The 18,729-nt window shown below is 42.1% G+C and overlaps 1 long non-coding RNA gene across 2 annotated transcripts; it reads left to right on the top strand.

Moving 5' to 3' along the window:
* Window positions 1-9,441: 9,441 nt before the first annotated feature.
* Window positions 9,442-13,033, top strand: LOC123172850 (uncharacterized). Of its 2 annotated transcripts, XR_006485735.1 has the most exons (5): window positions 9,442-10,077; window positions 10,151-10,327; window positions 10,413-11,084; window positions 12,099-12,174; window positions 12,643-13,033. It is a non-coding gene; the product is annotated as an uncharacterized lncRNA (long non-coding RNA). The 2 variants fall into 2 exon arrangements; XR_006485734.1 differs by having other exon boundaries at window positions 9,442-10,327.
* The last annotated feature ends 5,696 nt before the right edge of the window (window positions 13,034-18,729 follow it).

The raw sequence follows: 18,729 nt of genomic DNA, 5'->3' as shown, positions 1-18,729 counted from the left end.
TTGAGGAGAATTAAAGGAAGAGAAAATATGTAGCTTTGGGGGGCAAATGACTGAATTCTTCATAATTTAATCATCTAAAAATGTATTCCTTCAGTAAATATGCAAGGGTTGGGGGGGCAGCGCCCCCCCTCAGAACTAGACATAGCTCCGCCGCTGTGAAGAAGCCAATAATGAGCGATGCCTAGCTAGTTTAGTTGAACACCTGTGCATTGCCATGACCTTGTCATACGGCATACTCTACATAGTTGTTCTGGTGCACTTTCATCTCTCCATCTTTGAAGTATCTCTTATGTGGTTCACTTCCCCTTTTGAATGAATTCACCCTTCTGTCAATCACAAATCCTTATTCAACAGTCAATAAATTGCCTTCGTCGTACATTACCTACATTAGAGTACCATGTTGACTTGTTGAGAGAACAAATCAAGACAGCAGAGCAGGTGTGATGTTGAAGATCATCCTTGCCCCGTGGGAGCTGAGCAATCCCCCCACCCCCTTCTATTCTTTGGACATCAGTAAACATGACTAATAATAACCAATACCAAAACTAAGATGAGGCAGTTGGCCTGTTAGGAAGGTCGAGGGTTTGTTCCATTTCAAGAAAACTGGGAGGTTGATGATGTATTTCATTTCCCCAAAAAAGGGAAAATGTATCACTACGAGAAAATCTAACTGTCATTCACAATATTGAAAAAAAGATGGGACCAACCAGGACTAGTCCTTGTTGGCTATTAGGAAATATGCAACTAGTATTCCCATGTTGTTTTCTCCCCAGCTAGGTATGATTCTGGGTAGACATAGAACCCTACTCATTGGAACTCTTTGGCATTGTACAGATGACAGTGACACTGGCAATTGCAAATTATGTGTAAAGTATTTTTGTGTAACCGATATGTTCTATGAAGAGCATCGTTTGCTAGCAGCGAAGAGTTTTTTGAAATTGTAAACCCTCAAGATTTTGGATTCTACTAATGGAAGATAAACTCTTATTCTTGGAGAGCTAACTTGACTGTTAAAAATAAAGACTGCACAGGACCATGCTTCTTGTGTCATCACGTGTTGGATTTGGGAGCACGTGACCTTCTAGGAAAGGGCGCTTCAGCCTCTAGTAAGTACTACCTCTGTTTGGGTTTAGGCCTCCTTGTAAGACTAATCACAATGGGTAGTAACTTAGACTAGTAACATATGCATGTTACTAGTCTAAGTTACTACTCCCTCTGTTTTTATTTACTCTGCATATTAGAGTTGTCTGAAGTCAAATTTCATAAAGTTTGACCAAGTTTATAAAAAATAATATAAACATTTATCATAACAAATCTATATGATGTGGAAGTACATTCAATAACAAATCTAATTGTATTGATTTGTTATTTCTTATGTTAATATATTTTTTATAAACTTGGTCAAATTTTATAAAGCTTGACTTTTACCAAAGTTAATACGGGACTAAATAAAAACGGAGGGAGTATAGTGGAGAGTAACATATGTGTGGTAATATGCAACATTTTATTTATTAGGCTATAAACTCATCTTGTCTTGATATGTGTGATGTTACTCATACTACTAGTAACTAGTTATGTTACCACATGCATCTCTTTCTTTATTTATTACTTGCCACATCATTTATTTTGTCTAGATATATGTGTGATGTTACTACCTATGTTACTCCCACTGTGGGTAGTCTAATTTGGATTGAATATTGACCATGTATTTACCTAAAAATATATAAAGTATACGCTACACAAAGTATATTGTTTGATTTGTATTTGAAAGAGGTTTCCTATGGTATAATTTTCGTGACATGTATTTTGTATTTTATTAGTTAAATTCATGATCAAACTTTGGTTCAAAATGGAAGCGGAGCCTAATAAAAGTCAGACGAAGATCGTAGTTACTTGCAAAAAGAGCCTCTTGTAAGTAGTACCAGGAAAACACCACCGGTTCCAGCCTAAAGACAACAAAGAAAAGCTCAAGCAGTCGCAACACACAGTCACACACCATAGATCCATCGTTGCATCGGATCAGAGAACTCCAAGTCTGCCATCAGAGTCTCCAAGTTGCAAAGTCCTTGCCAGGAGAAGAAGCTTCTCCACCCCACGTCCAACTTCCCTTTACGCTTCCCGGCGGTAGCGGATTGAACACATTACTTAGAAAGGGTGAATAAATTTTTCTGGGTCCTTCATCGAACTCCATAGGGCCCATGGACCATGGTACAACAATGAACAACCGCCATCCTAAAAAGTTGGTTTTGTCCCCCGGCGTCCCCAAAGCACAATCAATGGAACCTTGGAATTAATTTGGCGCCCCGACCACAAGCCCACGTCCCCTTAGAATCCGGGCAAAGGAACAACGCGTGTTCCACGATTCCACCTTTTTGACGTTCTTCAAGGATGAGGCTTGCCTGCTTCGCATCGGTGCTGCTCAGCAGCATCCCTGGTTGATGGCAATGGTGACGGCATGGGCTAGCCGCAATGACCAGACCATCAAGGTCGAGGGCCGGTAGGGATGGAGATGGACAGATGGGGGAGCTGGCTCGCCTATGCGCTCCTCTGTTCCTTTTGTTCCGACGAGGAAGCGATGAGATACCGGATACGGTACAAGAAAAATAAATGGTTGATATCATTTCTTTTACGGTGAAAAGGGATGGGGTACAAGGAACGTGTGCGGAGCATGGATGGGAGCACGAACGCGGAGCAGGCAAGCCTCGTCTGTTCTCCAACCACCTGGATGCACGCCCGAACACACATCCAAGTGATTTTTATGTTTGTTTATGCGCCATCTGAGTTTTCCATAAGTGTAACATACGCATCATACATTATTATAGAGCGACTTAGTAGGAAGAACGGCGACGGCGCGGACGGGCTCCTGCGCTCCTGCTAGCTGGACAAGCGAATGAACGACGCGTTGCGCAATGTATTCTATGCGGGCGTATGGATACGGTGACCGTACGGACGTCCAGTATAGACGCGCGGAGACGGAGTCGTGGGAAATGACGGCAACATCTCGGTCCAGGATTGTCATGTTCCGTTGATACAGGTGCGGTAGCACTGTACATAAAAACGTCCGTCCGATGCATCCGTTACAGGACCGCCGTGCGCAGAACGGATAAGCCTGTACCACGATGTGGGACCATGGTAACCCGACCGGCACTGAAAAGTACTCTCTCCGTCCGAAAATACTTGTCATCAAAATGAATAAAAAGAGATGTATCTCGAACTAAAATACATCTAGATACATCTCCTATTATTCATTTTAATGACAAGTATTTTCAGACGGAGGGAGTAAATGCTAAAACTGTCGTCTCCCTTGGGCAGCCGCCTAAGGCGAGAAGCTCATGGCAATGGAGATCGCGACCTCCAGAGGCGATGGAATCGAGTTCTTATCGGATCCAGTTGACAGGTAAATTTTGGCACCCCCAGTTTATGATTTCTGTTTCAGGTCCAACACGTAGCTGATAGTTTCATACGTATACTTCTTAATTTGAAAAAAGATTTCCCCTGCCCGATCTGGGCGGCGCAGATGCGCCGCTGGACCATGGTGCAAGCCAAGCTTTAGTATGCGCGCCCGCTGAAGCATTGCTGATGCGGGAGACGCCGCACTAGACTTAAAAATGGATTTGGACATCACTTGCGAGCAGTGGCGAATCTACCGGTGAGGCTTCGATAGGCTCGAGCCTACCCTGCAAAATCGCGAAATTGTTTTTTAATAGTATGCATCGGCAGGCCCAGCCCAGAAAAAGCTGGCCAGCCAGCCCATGCGGCCTATCTAATGCATAGGCAGAACAGCCACACCCGCACGAGCAGACAACACCCGCAGCCCGCACGGCCGCAGACAACACCTGCTAATTTCTCTCTGGACTCCGTCTAATTTCTTTTGATGCTTGTTCAGTGCGTGTCCTGCTCCGTTGTCAAATGTTGATAATTTATTTGCTGTAGGCTTTAGCTAGTTTAGTGCCAGTGAGTAGGTACTAGCTAGCTCTATTATAATTAATTCACGAACTAATTTCTATCCATATTTCGTTATTGTCAGTTTAATTGGTAAAACCATTTTTTTCCAAAATTTGATATTATTCAAAAAATCCACAAAAAATACAGTAAATACACATGTTTCCAGTAGTATTCAGAAATTGTTAGCTTATTTGGGCAATATGATTAGTAGATAATGTCTATTATAGTGAACAGATTTAAAATTTGCTTCTAAATTTGACATTTTTCAAAAAATCAAGAAAAATTCTAGTGATTTGTACATGTTTGCAGTAATAATCTGGGAAACTTTGAGCTTATTTGGACGAATGGATTTGGACAATGGTTATCTCGCTAAACAAATTCATTTTTTGTCCAAAATTTGATATTTAAAAACAAAGGGAAGAATTTTCTAGTAAATAACATGTTTCCAGTAGTAATCTGGGAAAAAAGTTCAGTTTATTTGTACAAAATCATTAGGAAATAATCATTTTTTCTTCAAAAGAGCGTTCAGTTTTCTCGGCATAAACTTCGAGCCCACCCTCCATTTTCTTTCTAGATTCGCCACTGCTTGCGAGGGGGTTCCCCTGTCTGCACCGGCGCCCGAGCAATCTACAGGCAAAGACAACCCTCAAGCTCCTGGTTGCGCTAAAAGGTATAGCTCTACAGCATTGTGCTTCTCGTTCAATCATAGCTCTAATTGCTAAGATCTTGTTACAATATTCAAACCATGTTTATCATATCGGTTGTTGTATGGGCGTGCCATGTACTGAAGAAGGCTTTAAACATATATTACTGACAAAACATGCATCTTGATTATGCAGAATCCGTATGGGGTGTGCACCTGATAAACGACCCCCATGTGCTGCCAGGATGAGTGCATTGGAAATGACATTACGAAGCTATGCAGAAAAGAAAACTGAAACGGTCATAGTTCCTGCTCTGGGAAGCAACTTCGATACACTGGGGGAAGCTTATGATTACTACAATCTATATTCATGGGAGATTGGCTTTGGCAAGAGCCGGCTAAATGCCGAAAGAATAAAATGCATGCAAGAGATAGTTTGTGGTTGTTCTGTAAGTACTTAATTCAGTTAACTAGCACATATCGCCACCTAGGTTGCAAAGCATATATGACAGAAACAGAAATATGACACTGACGCTCTAGTACTTGTTTTCATGGTTTTAGTGGATCCCAAAGAAGGGTAACATAAGGACATGCTGATGCAGATGCCTTGCAATGATACGGTTGGTGCGATCAGCTGACAATGGCTGCTCTTAGCCGGTTAATTATTGTTCAACAAAGTTCTGTTTTCTCAGCTTTAGTGTTTTCTATCCGAATTGCGTGTCTCACGAATGTGTCAAGCTAACATTACAAAAATTTAATACCCCTTCAAAATCACAGTCCCTCAAAATCTTGAGTAACATATTAATTAGTACTGAAGTTACTTCACTAATTTTGTATGTACTGATCCATTCTTTTTTACTCGAATGAGTTAATATTCTATCGAACATATGTCATGGTGTCATAACTTTAAGTTTGTTCAGGCATGAAAGAGTGCCATGTTAGACATTAGACCGCATCCTCACACGCAAATGAGATGGTAACACCATAAAATATTTTCCAAGAATAGCCGTCCATATAATTCCTTAAGTTCTATTTCTTATATTTGTTTCCCATTCGCATGAAATATGATAGGTGAACTATTATTTGCACATAAACAAAAAGACACGACACTATTGAAAAATCACAATCTACGAGATCAAAAGCACTACGCTTGGTCTATTAATACTAGAAAGATCCATTATTTTAACATACGATATAGTTCGAGTTAATCGATGATAAACACAAGTTAATGTGTACATTTTTGTTGTCTAATTTTGGGATCAATAATGTAGTAGTTTTCCCATATTTGTATTTTAACATAAGTGCTAGATTCATAATACAAATACATTTTCAAAACGCAAGAATACAATAAAATTAAATAAAAATGATATTACTATACTTGGACTTCGGATACTATACTTGCATTAAATTAGTTCTTTTCAAATGGGTTGACTTTAACATATTTTGTAATAATAATAATAATAAAAACAATAACATAAATAATAATTTTGATAAAATATGTATGGACTTAATACATATAAGAAATTCAATCATAAAACATAATAGACAATTAAAAGATTGAGCCCGCACAATAAAGTCGTAATATTGGGTTCCAATTTTTCTTTAGCCAAATCAAATAATATGATATTATTAAAAAAATTGAAAAATCATCGAGCGGGCCAGTTTATTAGTTGAGAATTAAAGGTAAATAAACTATTCCAGCAATTGCATACACCAGCGGCAACATAAGTGATGCGGAAGGCAGTGCTATCGGGGATTTAATGGGAGCCACTAGTTAACAAGCCCTCCAAGCCTCACAACGATCAACGCCACATGGCGCGCTCTCAGCCATTCGCCACTTGTCGCGCTCTGGGCGCTCCCTCCGGATTTTGTTTTTTTATTTTTCTGCACGCGTTTTCGGCTTTCTAAACTGTTTTTTTGAGTCTTTTCGATGTTTCGGTTTTTCACCGGTCTTCCTTAGCTTTTCGATAAAAAAATTGAATTTTTTTGTGTGCAAAAGACGCGTTTCCTTTTTTTCTTCTTTCGTGGGAGTCATGGTTTTGCTTCCACGAGAGGCACGGTTTTGCTTTCGCAGGAGTCACGGCCATGCCTCTCGGAAACGAAAAAAAAAACGCGTTTTTTTGTTTTTTGTTTCCTTTCGCGAGAGTCACGGTTTTGCTTCCGCGAGAGTAACGGCCGTGTCTCTCGGAAACGGAAAAAACACTTTTTTTGTTTTTTTCCTTCCGCAAGAGTCACGGTTTTGCTTCTGCGAGAGGCACGGTTGTGCTTTTGCGAGAGTCACGGCCGTGACTCTCAGAAACGGAAAAAAACGCGTTCTCTGTTTCTTTTTCCTTTCGTGAGAGTCACGGTTTTGCTTTCGCGATAGGCATGGTTGTGCTTTCGCGAGAGACACGGCCGTGCCTCCTCGGAAACGAAAAAAAAACGTGTTTTCTCACTTTTGTTTCGTGAGAGTTACGGTTTTGCTTTCGCGAGAGGCACAGTTGTGATTTCGTGAGAGGCATGGTTGGTTTTTTTGTGAAGAAAAAAGTTCATGAAAATCTATCAAAATGGGATCTAGTTTTGAAGATCTCAAGGCGATGAATCCAACAGTGAAAACGGTTCGAAATTTGGACGCACGATTTAAAAACAATGTTTTGAATAAACGGATTTACGAAAAAGAGAAAACTCTCAGGTTGCGATAAGTGACGCACATGCAACGCACCACTTATCGCAACCTGGGGATATTGAAGTAATCTTTTTAAATACTCCTCGACTAGTAGTCATTTTGGAATTTCATAGGATTGAATGGGAACAGACCAACAATGACCCGTGGGCTAGGTTAAATACATCTGGTGGGCCGCACATCAGAAAATTCTACAAACCCGTTACCGGCCGGTACAGAACAGTGCTCAAACGATACATTACAAAACACCGTTGACCCTCTTCTCACGTCGTCAACAGCATAGACTCCCACGGCGTCTCTTGCCCATCACGTATGCGCATTACTCTGCTCACCCGCCACCTGCTATACGCGGGCATCTCGCATCTCCAGCTGATGGAACGCGTGACGATAACGAGAGCGCGCAAGCTCGTCCACGCCGAGCATTTTTCGGACTTAGGCCCAGTTCTTTTGCCAGAATCTGGGGATTCTCCCAGAATCTGGGGATTCTCCTAGAATCCGACCCTTACCCAGCTTCTTCCAGAATTTTTGAGCCTCATTTGTTTTACGATCCTATCTAGTTAGGGTCTAATTAGATAGAATTGTAAAACAAATGGGGCTGACAGATTCTGGGAGAAGCTGGGTAGGGGTTGGATTCTGGGAGAATCCCCAGATTCTGGCAAAAGAACTGGGCCTTAGTAGTACACTTATCTTGGGCCGAATCTCTATATGTAGGGCATTGAAATGAATCACTTCTGGATTTTGCCCATTAAGCTTTTCGTCTCATGCTTCGCTTAAAGGCAACATTTGATTACAAATTAGCCAATCGTCTACCACGTTTTGCTCCCTTTGGTTACCAATCTCTCTCTCTCTCTCTCTTGTTTACATATAAGTTGTTTTATTACGTATCTTATATATTTTATTACAAGTAGAAGTCTTGCATCATATTTGACTACATAGATGGTTATATAAGTGACATATATAGCTTGAGAGAAAAACTAGTTTAGCTTCTGTTAGTATGATAGAATAACTACTTCAGCGATACAGCGGCGGCCAATGCCGGTCGTGGAAAGGCCGCCGCCAGGGCACTAGAGGCTACATTGGCAGTGGTCGTGGTGGCCCTAGGAAGCAGAGGGGCTCCTTCGCGAACGGCAGGTAACCGCCGGATAATGTTGTGGCGGCCCTGCGGCGCCGTTCCGCCGCTGGAGGGACCACGACGACGGCATAAAAGGTGAAGGCGGTGCGGTAGGGCAGGGTGGTCATGCGTACGGGGTGGTCGTCCGGTATAAGGTTTTGTTTCTCTTTTCTAGTTTTTTAGTTAAAAGGTTGAGATATCGACCTTTTTATGTAAATTATGACCTAACTTGAATAAAAACCCTCATGGTTGCATGAAATTCATCCGTTTAGTTCAAACAGTGGTTGAAATATATGCAAAGAACATTGGATGGCTCGCTCCCACATCCGTGTCCGCGCATTGGTTCTCCTGTCCGCCGCAGATGGATGTTGGAGCAAATTTGCGGGTCAGAACCGTAGATGCCCTTAGCTAAGAATAGTAGATGAGTAGAAATCATCATTTAATTATGCATGTGTACAGTACACATATGATTTAGGAAATCTTTCATTTTCTTGCCAACTAAGCATATATTTGGGCTAGATCATCGCGACTGAGTTTGTAATGACTTGCCATTGTTAATGCTTCCTTTTGATATCAGAAGATACTGTATTAGATAGATTTATTGTATAAACAATCTACACCAATTAATGCCCTGATTTTAAAACATAAGGACGTGATATTTACTTAATTATTTATTATAATTAATAATGCATTCATTTTACACCATCAAACTATGAGTACAAAAGGTATCATGATATATTTTCATAGCTAATGCATCCCTGGTAGTATTGATTCCCGCAGCTTTATTTTTAACAAATTTGACTCCCCAAATATTGATTGATTTGATAACTAAAATATTGATATAGAAGATATTATTAATTATCATTAAACAATTGACATAAATAGGCCGCACTATCTTTACTACTATTAAACAAGAAAACATATTCATCGTTAAGTGCACACAGCCTATTGTACACATAACAACACAGATCAATTCCAACCTCACGATCAGGACACTTAATTTAATCTAACCGTTAAGATTATGCTAATCCTCAGCCGAGACTGCATTTAGCAATTTGCTCCGGCGGACGAAAACTCTGCCGAACCAAACTTCCGCGCTCCCCGCATCCACCCAATACATCTCTTCCCCAATCCAAGGAATGTTTTGCCGCCGCTCCGTGCGCTTCGGCCCTGATTCAGCGCCGCCTCGCCGTCCGTGCGCCCACTGCGCGGTTGCCGCTTGCCACGCCTCACCCGTCGGGGTCGAGGGTTCGCCTGCAAGCATGATCGGCGGCACCAGCCGCCACGTCGACCTCTTGCGGCGCTCCTCCAACCCCGACCTCCAGCGGTGCTCCTCTGGTACTCCACACCCTGACGCACCACCCACTTCTCCGTCCCCATGCCCCGATCCCCTTCGTCCTCCTCTTCCCAAGCCGCTGGCGTCCACCACATATCCTCTCCCCTTCTCTACAGCCCAGCCCATCCCCACACGGCGAGCCCCTACAGATCGAGGCGTCCATTGCGCTCCCTTGCGATGGTCGCCCGGCGGTAACCCATAACCCAGCTCCTCCCTTCCTCCTCTTCTCCATCGCAGGGGGATGTCACATCCTTCCACCGCAAGGACGTCGTCGACGGAACGGCCCGGATGCTGATTCCGTTGCTGCCTGCGCCTGAAACCACGCGGACACCACTTCCTCGATGTGACCGGCGCCACACTCCACGCGAACGCCATATCTGGTAATCTGGTTATGCGTGTAGGTTTAACTGAAGTTCAGATGTTATTTTATTACTAAAAGGAGGCAGAAGGTAGTGAGAGCGAGGATGATGGGGATGAAGCGGAAGCGGAGGACGTGACTCCCAAGTTGTGCTTTACTAGCCACACAAACTTCAGCTCTCGCAGTTTGTCTCGGAGTTCCGTCGGACAAAATTCTCAGGGAAGCTCAGGACGGTTGCTTGGGCTCCAGGAAGAACTTCTGTATTAACATGGGTGAGTGGATTGTGAGGTTAAATTTGTTCTTCTGATTTGGGGGCTGGGATTGGGTTTAATTGATTTGCGGTGCGTTTGCTTGCAGATGTCCAGAAGCTTGAGAGTGCAAACCGGATCAACTGGAGGTCCTTGGGATTGAAAATAACAAGAGAAACACAAAATTAAGGCATGTGCCGATTACGTCGAATTTGATATGCAATGCTCAGATGTTGTGTTACATGTTAATACAAATATAGCTGCTTCTTGCATGTTTAGGGCCTGCCATTCTCATGTGACTGATAGTGTGATAACTACTGTATCAGGACCATAATTAATATCTTCAGAGGATTTTGAACTGAACTTTGGTTTTGTCCGTTTTAGGTGTTATAGTAATTGTGTTTGTTTTTATTTCCTCACATATTCTGATTGCACAATAATTGTTTGGATATCATATTTGCATACGCTGGCTTGTTAAATACCATCAGTCTGGTGCCAATTTATGACTTCTGAATCTGGAATGTTCACAAGTATATTTCCGTCTCTTTACCAAAAACAAATGTGCAGAATTAGCATGTCCAATAATTGTTATCTTTATCTTTGTTGAATATGTTTTCATGACTTTTAGCTATAAACCATTCCGATGAGGAGTTTGTGGACTGCTTTAGTCGATGATTAATTCATGAAATTTCAGAGTTGCCTGGGGATGACGGTCCGGCCACATCCGTAGCAGGACGTGGCAGCGCTACCACTGCGAATACTTTGACAATAATAGCCTGATGTAAGCTTTTAAAAAAGCTAAATGCAATTTCTCCTTTCTAAAATAATGATTTTTTGATGCAATTTCTCCTTTCTATGAAATTTGGATGCAGTTTAAGCTAAAATAATGATTTTTTTGATAAGTTAGAATATGTAATTTAGTTCACGATTTTTTCCTTATTAGTGGAGATTTATTGTACAGGATCTTTAAAATAGAAGTGTTATTACTTGTAGTGTGCTTTTGTTGAATTTATATATGTAACTTTGAGACGGGCATTGCACGCGCAAGATTACTAGAGTTTTTCTTATTGTGCATCAGGTTAGCGATGTGTAGAAACATCAAACTCCATGCAGTCCAAGTAAATTCTATGTATTTTATTATATTAAGTTTGGATAAAGCAACCTAAGTAGAATAAAGAAAAGTAACTAGAGTTTGATAACCAGCAACCTAAGTAGAGTGGATAAAGCAAAATAACTAGAGTTTGATAACCAGCAACCTAACTAGAGTTTGGATAAAGCAACCTCACTTGTGCGCGAACAAGCTAGGTGTCTGAATTTTTTATGGTTATATGTCAAAATGAGATGCTTAGAGAATTGGCAATCAATGTAAGGCAACGGCAGCACGCAGATCGCCAAATGTTTGTCATTTCTTAGTCAGCAATCCAAATACTAATGGTAAACTGTTCAAACTACTATTCACATATTGTATTGAAAATTTAAGAAGAATCTGAAAAAAGTTGGAGTTTCCAGCCTAATCCTGGCTGAGTTTTTGTTTGGTTTCTATTCGTTATTTTTGTGGTACTATATTTTATACAAAATGACAAGGATAGGCCAAAAATCAAGAATGTGTTATATAGCCCCTGTCATAATCGGAATTACATAGCAGATCTTAAAATTGAGAGGCAACCCTGAAGCCCTACATGGGGTTTAGTGATGTCCGTGATTACTAGCATATTTTCCTACATTGTTTCTGTTGTATCCATTACCTTTATTATTTTTAATTGTGACATTTTGGTGAATGTTACGGTGGTGGCAGAGATCTCATAGCATGTGTGGAGTACCACCCATAGTGAATCATCAATAATTCCCACAGTGAATCATCAATAATACTGGTATGTTCTCTGCTCATATCTGTATTTTGTTTTTTACATGATAGATCGATTTAACTACATTTTACTATGTTATGCCTCAAGTGTACAGAGCTCATTCAGTTACATACAGATATTTTAAAACGTGTATTTATATACCTTCCCTTTTCTTTTCATTACCTTCCTTGTTGCTTGTTTTCTATTTTGTGGAACCGTGGAGCTATAGTTGATGGCCACACAATGCAATTAAGGTGCCTTTTACTGCAAACTCAATGCAACATTTTATTATTCCCAAAGAAGATGATGTGGTGATGAGAAAACGTAGCATATAGCTCATTATTTTTTACTTTCCGTCTCACCATTTTTGGAAACATTGTTTTCTGTTAGCAATATATTTTGGCAATGTTATTTTGTATATTGGTTTCTTTCACTCATGTTATCACCAAGATTTGTTGCTCCTGTTATGTCTGAGAATTTTGTTGACCTCGGCAGTGCTGCCCTTTGTATCTGGTTTGAGGCCTGGTTGAATGCATTGTTCGGGCAATTCTCTTCTAAATGAAAAGGCACAGCTCCTGAGGATGAAGGCAGGCTATGGATTCCACGGGCTTGATATGCACTTATAGCTTTGACCACACGCCGGTGGCTAGGTTGTCTGATAGGGAGTATTGTAGTTCCTGGTAATATATTAGGCCGATATGCTGTCAGGTGGGTCGGCGTGCCTACCAGTCTTGGCAAAGTAGAATCACCTGGTCATACACCTATATATATATTCTGAAGCATCTCCAACACTTGTCCTGGAAAAAATGCCTAAGAATTTTTGGCAATTGTAATACGCTCTTTCTGTTCATCAATATGGGTTGTGGGCTTCTAACTTTCAGGCATATTTGAGATCTGTATTTTGGACTCTTTCATATCTGCCGCATCATTCGGTCTTATAACTTTCAAGAACATGACATGATGTTTTCTTTTTCTTTTTTGCATTGTCCATTACTAACTTGTGTTCCAAAAAACACAAACAAGCGGTTACTTCTGAAAATCACTACAAGCATCTCTCAATGCTCAAGATACTGTAATACATTGGTCTATGCAGCTTTTAGGAACTTGTCTTGTCTTGTTAATTTCTTTTTTAGTTTTATGCATTGATGGAATAATAGAAAAGACCCTGTTATTCAGCTTGGAGGGTGAGTATTCACGGTTGCACATGTTTGCATTATACTGCTGAAAACTCTTCACACAATAACTCATAATCTTCAGAGGATGATTGTGAGCTAAGGAATCGACTTTCACCTTCTCAACTATATCGAGAATGCAGCTACAAACAACATCATGATGTCGTACAAGTGTTGCTTAACCGTGTAAGGATCATCCCCTAAAAAAAACCTGTCTAAGGATCAAGCAATATTAAGATAATTGGTTGTTCTTTTCTCTATGCATGAGCCTAAATTATAGTCGTAATATTATGTCGTGCTATCATAATATCTTCTTTATGCATTCCCATATATGGTTCTGGTTGTAATATTAATCAAAATGTGCGTTGCACGTGCACGCTTACTAGTGTATCTATATAACAGTAGGAGAGGTGAACACTACCACAAGCAAAAAGTATACCCAAAGAGCACTGATCATTGAAAAGGTAAGAAAGTACTAGTGCCTCTCGAAATGGCTATCTTCAAAAAGAAAGCAGGCGCCCTGTTTTTGGCAACTCTCATGGTCATCGCTACTCTTCGACTAGCCACAACGGTGAGTAACATACACTAGTAAATACACGTATCCCTAGACTATGTTACTACCTTCATAGTGGGTAGTAACATAAGTGTGGTAACATGCAAAGCTTCATTTATTAGGTTATAGACTCATATTGCATTGAGACATGTGATGTTACAGTAACTAGTTAAGTTACTATAACTACCTCTTTCCTCATTAACTCATTGCCACATAAGCAAATTTGCTGAGTTGGACTCGATGTTACTGCTAAAGTTACTCCCACTGTGGCTAGTCTTCTCTCCTCATGCGACGCAAACAACGAGGTGATGTTATTTTACATGTCTTCTTTATTCTCCTTGATCATTTGGTTAACATGCATATTGAAATGTTGAGATCCCATTAAAACTAGTGTATATTTAGGAATGCCAAAATATAAGGTGGCAAGCTATGTTGCACATAAGTGGCCTAACAAAATGTGTTGATCTGGTGCAGATACAAACAGATGCTCTCCCCCTACCTGCGAAGTGCTATGAGTTGGACTTACCTAACTGCACGTTGGAATCATGCAACAAATTTTGCCATGGAGGAAAGTGCACTTCCTACGATGGCTGTTGCTGCCCCATTGCCTAAGACACCACAAAAATGTTAAAAACAAATGGCTCGCATAATAAAAGAAATTCCTACATGCATAATACATATATGTATGTGCTAGCTCTGGCACTTTCTAATCCTATATCTAGCCTACTCCCTCTGTCCTGAATTACTTGTCGCAAAAATAAATAATATTAAATGTATCTAAAACTCAAATACGTCTACATACATCCATTTCCATGACAAGTAATTTTGGACGGAGGAGTACGATTCAAGCAAGCATGTTCTTTCTTCGGTATTGCGATTGATATGGATGGAGCTACTCTAAAACCCCTGGTTCCTAACTCAGGTGACTTGCCAGATCCTATCCTGCCGAAAAAAACCCGAACCTTATCTGTTTCTCTTTTCCTCCCACATGTGAGTGACTCAATTTGGTAAACTCAGGGAGCAGCGGGCGCCGCTGACTCCTGCCCACCTTCTTTCCCGCCGGCGCCAGGTAACCGCACGCGCCGCCAGTCAACAGATCCTCCACGCGTGCCGACCCCAAACCCTCGTCGGCTACCGCGCACATCCCCAAATCCCCGATGCCGGCCGGTGCCCAGCGCCTCCTTGGTTGCTGCTACAGCTGTGGACCCCGTTGACCCGTCGCACTTCTTGGGCCTCCTGACACCATCCCGGGATGTCGTTGTTGCCATGGACCACCATCATGCCATCTGGGCCTCACGGAACCATTTGTATAAGGGTGCCCGTAATGGGGAGTATCATAGGTAGTGTCATGCATGCCAGCTAGACAATTTTAATGATGTGACATAGAATTAAATGAAGAAAGAGAGAGTTGAGTATCATACCATATCATATTAAATGATACCATATCATAAAGAGAGAGTTGAGTACCATGATACCATATCATATTAAATAATGTGCTACTACTACAGAAATTGCATTTCCTATGGTTTGGTAATAACAATAAGTACACTTTACTCTTACAGAAATTCTTTGTTTACTAGTAGAATGCCCATGCGTTGCCACGGGCATTTTAAAAATCTCACTGGTTCATCATGATCATGTTCTACTGGAAAAAAAATCTGATATTTATGGATATACGATATTCCTCATTGCAATTAATGTCACTAAATTTCTCGATCCATCAAACCATGGGTAAGTGCAGAAGTAAATGAACTTGAGTTCAATGTCCATGTGTTGCCACAAGCTAACAAATGTCTAGAAAGAGAAATGTTGTGTGGTGGGGTTATTGACTATGCACATGGGATGATACTTCACATCCGTCATGTTGTAGACAAATGCGTGACAATTTGCTTCCTTCCTCCCACTGTCCTCCAATCTATGTGTTTTCTCCCCCTACCTTGTCCTCCAATCTATGTGTTTTCTCCCCCTATCTTGCACAACTATACTCAGAATCTTGTTCAACTCCAAACAATCTTTTCAATTTCGCCATCTCGTAGATTAAAGATGGTTCACACGTGTCAATTATGTCAATATTGTGACACTGGCAAAATCCACGCACTAAACATGTGATGATGACCGGGTTTGGTTAGCGGTTGAAAGATGCCTACGATAAAATGTTTACTCGAAACAGATATTTTCGGGGATAATTTATTTGAAGGAAAATGAGATATTTGGGTTCATCCCAAATTACCGCATATACATTAGGGAACAAATTTCATTAACTCAACATCTAAAATAAAAGGACGTCTTATTAGGGTACATAGACTTGCAGAATAATAGCGAAACGAGGTTATATATACTCCATGATGGACTTTCTTATTATGGCTACATTGGTTCTGTGAAGCAAATAGTGAAGGCTACGTAGATTGAAGTTATTCCTTTTAAAATACAGGAAATTCTTGGAAATGTGAGGAAACCTTTGGTTTGATTTGGTGCCACAGTCACGTCACCGGAATTGATGCAGGTACTTGGAGAACAGCGGGTGCGTTGGGATTTGCGTCAACATGTGCAAGATCCCCATGCAGAGCTTCTTCACCGATGAGTTCGGCCTTCCCCTCACCATGAATCCAAGTAAGCTCACTTGATGCCTTTTCCAACTGAAATTCAGTTAGCCCTGGCTGATGATTACCTTGCTCGCTGACCCAACAACGTCTCAGACTTTCAAGACATGAGCTGCGAAATGATATATGGTCAGGCGCCCCCGCCATTGGAAGAAGATCCAGTGTCAAAACAACCCTGCTATCCCAGCCTCTGTGAGTGCGCCCAAATTTGGCAACACTTTTCAAGTACTGAACCAATGTAGCGCTGAACTTGCACTAACATGCATCATCTGTCACAAATTTGTTGCGCTGCTACAATTTTTCAGACTCCATATCGACGCCCTCCGCTGCAATATGTCCCAAAATTCAGAACTAGGGAAAGCAACGAAAACATTCCGGAGTTCAGATCTTGGTCGCTTTCAGTTTCTTCTGCAAGCGCTCACAAGGGTTTTGATACATAAATAATTGTGCATGGTATCCGATAGGCCAGAATTTCAACAGGGACAATAGATAGTGAATCGGTAAATTTTATACATACACTCAATGTATATAATGTAGCCCATATCTTACAGGAAATGCAAAGATACATGTGTTGGGGAACGTAGCAGAAATTCAAAATTTTCCTACGCGTATCACCAAGATCTATCTATGGAGAGACCAGCAACGAGTAGAAAGAGAGTGCATCTACATACCCTTGTAGATCGCTAAGCGGAAGCGTTCAAGTGAACGGGGTTGATGGAGTCGTACTCGTCGTGATTCAGATCACCGATGATCAAGTGCCGAACGGACGGCACCTCCGCGTTCAACACACGTACAGCCCGATGACGTCTCCCACGCCTTGATCCAGCAAGGAGAGAGGGAGAGGTTGAGGAAGACTCCATCCAGCAGCAGCACAACGGCATGGTGGTGATGGAGGAGCGTGGCAATCCAGCAGGGCTTCGCCAAGCACCATGGGAGAGAAGGAGGAAGGAGAGGGGCAGGGCTGCACCAACGAGAGATCAAATCGCGTGTTATGGGCAGCCCCATGCCTCAATATATATAGGGGGGAAGGGGGCTGCGCCCCCTTTAGGGTTTTCCCACCCCCTAGGGGCGGCGGCCAGCCCTAGATGGGTTTTGGGGTGCGGCCAAGAGGGGGGGAGGAGTCCATCCTCCCCAAGGCACCTCGGAGGTGCCTTCCCCCTTGAGGACTCTTCCCTCTAGGGTTCCCTAGGCGCATGGGCCTCTTGGGGCTGGTGCCCTTGGCCCATGTAGGCCAAGGCGCACCCCCTACAGCCCATGTGGCCCCCCGGGGCAAGTGGCCCCACCCGGTGGGCCCCCGGGACCCTTCCGGTGGTCCCGGTACAATACCGATGACCCCGAAACTTGTCCCGATGGCCGAAACAGGACTTCCTATATATAAATCTTTACCTCCGGACCATTCCAGAACTCCTCGTGACGTCCGGGATCTCATCCGGGACTCCGAACAACATTCGGTAACCACATACAAGCTTCCTTTATAACCCTAGCGTCATCGAACCTTAAGTGTGTAGACCCTACGGGTTCGGGAGACATGCAGACATGACCGAGACGTTCTCCGGTCAATAACCAACAGCGGGATCTGGATACCCATGTTGGCTCCCACATGTTCCACGATGATCTCATCGGATGAACCACGATGTCAAGGACTCAATCGATCCCGTATACAATTCCCTTTGTCTAGCGGTATTTTACTTGCCCGAGATTCGATCGTCGGTATCCAATACCTTGTTCAATCTCGTTACCGGCAAGTCACTTTACTCATTCCGTAACACATCATCCCGTGATCAACTCCTTGGTCACATTGCGCATATGATGATGTCCTACCGAGTGGGCCCAGAGATACCTCTCCGTTTACACGGAGTGACAAATCCCAGTCTCGATCCGCATAAAACAATAGATACTTTCGGAGATACCTGTAGTGCACCTTTATAGTCACCCAGTTACGTTGTGACGTTTGATACACCCAAAGCACTCCTACGGTATCCAGGAGTTACACGCTCTCATGGTCGAAGGAAGAGATACTTGACATTGGCAAAGCTCTAGCAAATGAACTACACGATATTTTGTGCTAGTCTTAGGATTGGGTCTTGTCCATCACATCATTCTCCTAATGATGTGATCCCGTTATCAACGACATCCAATGTCCATAGCCAGGAAACCATGACTATCTGTTGATCACAACGAGCTAGTCAACTAGAGGCTCACTAGGGACATATTGTGGTCTATGTATTCACACGTGTATTACGATTTCCGGATAATA

This window comes from Triticum aestivum, unplaced genomic scaffold (genome assembly GCF_018294505.1).
Source record: "Triticum aestivum cultivar Chinese Spring unplaced genomic scaffold, IWGSC CS RefSeq v2.1 scaffold22273, whole genome shotgun sequence".
Classification (NCBI taxonomy): Eukaryota; Viridiplantae; Streptophyta; class Magnoliopsida; order Poales; family Poaceae; genus Triticum; species Triticum aestivum.
Note: the sequence above shows the minus strand (reverse complement) of the source record. Positions and strands in the feature narration are given on the sequence as shown.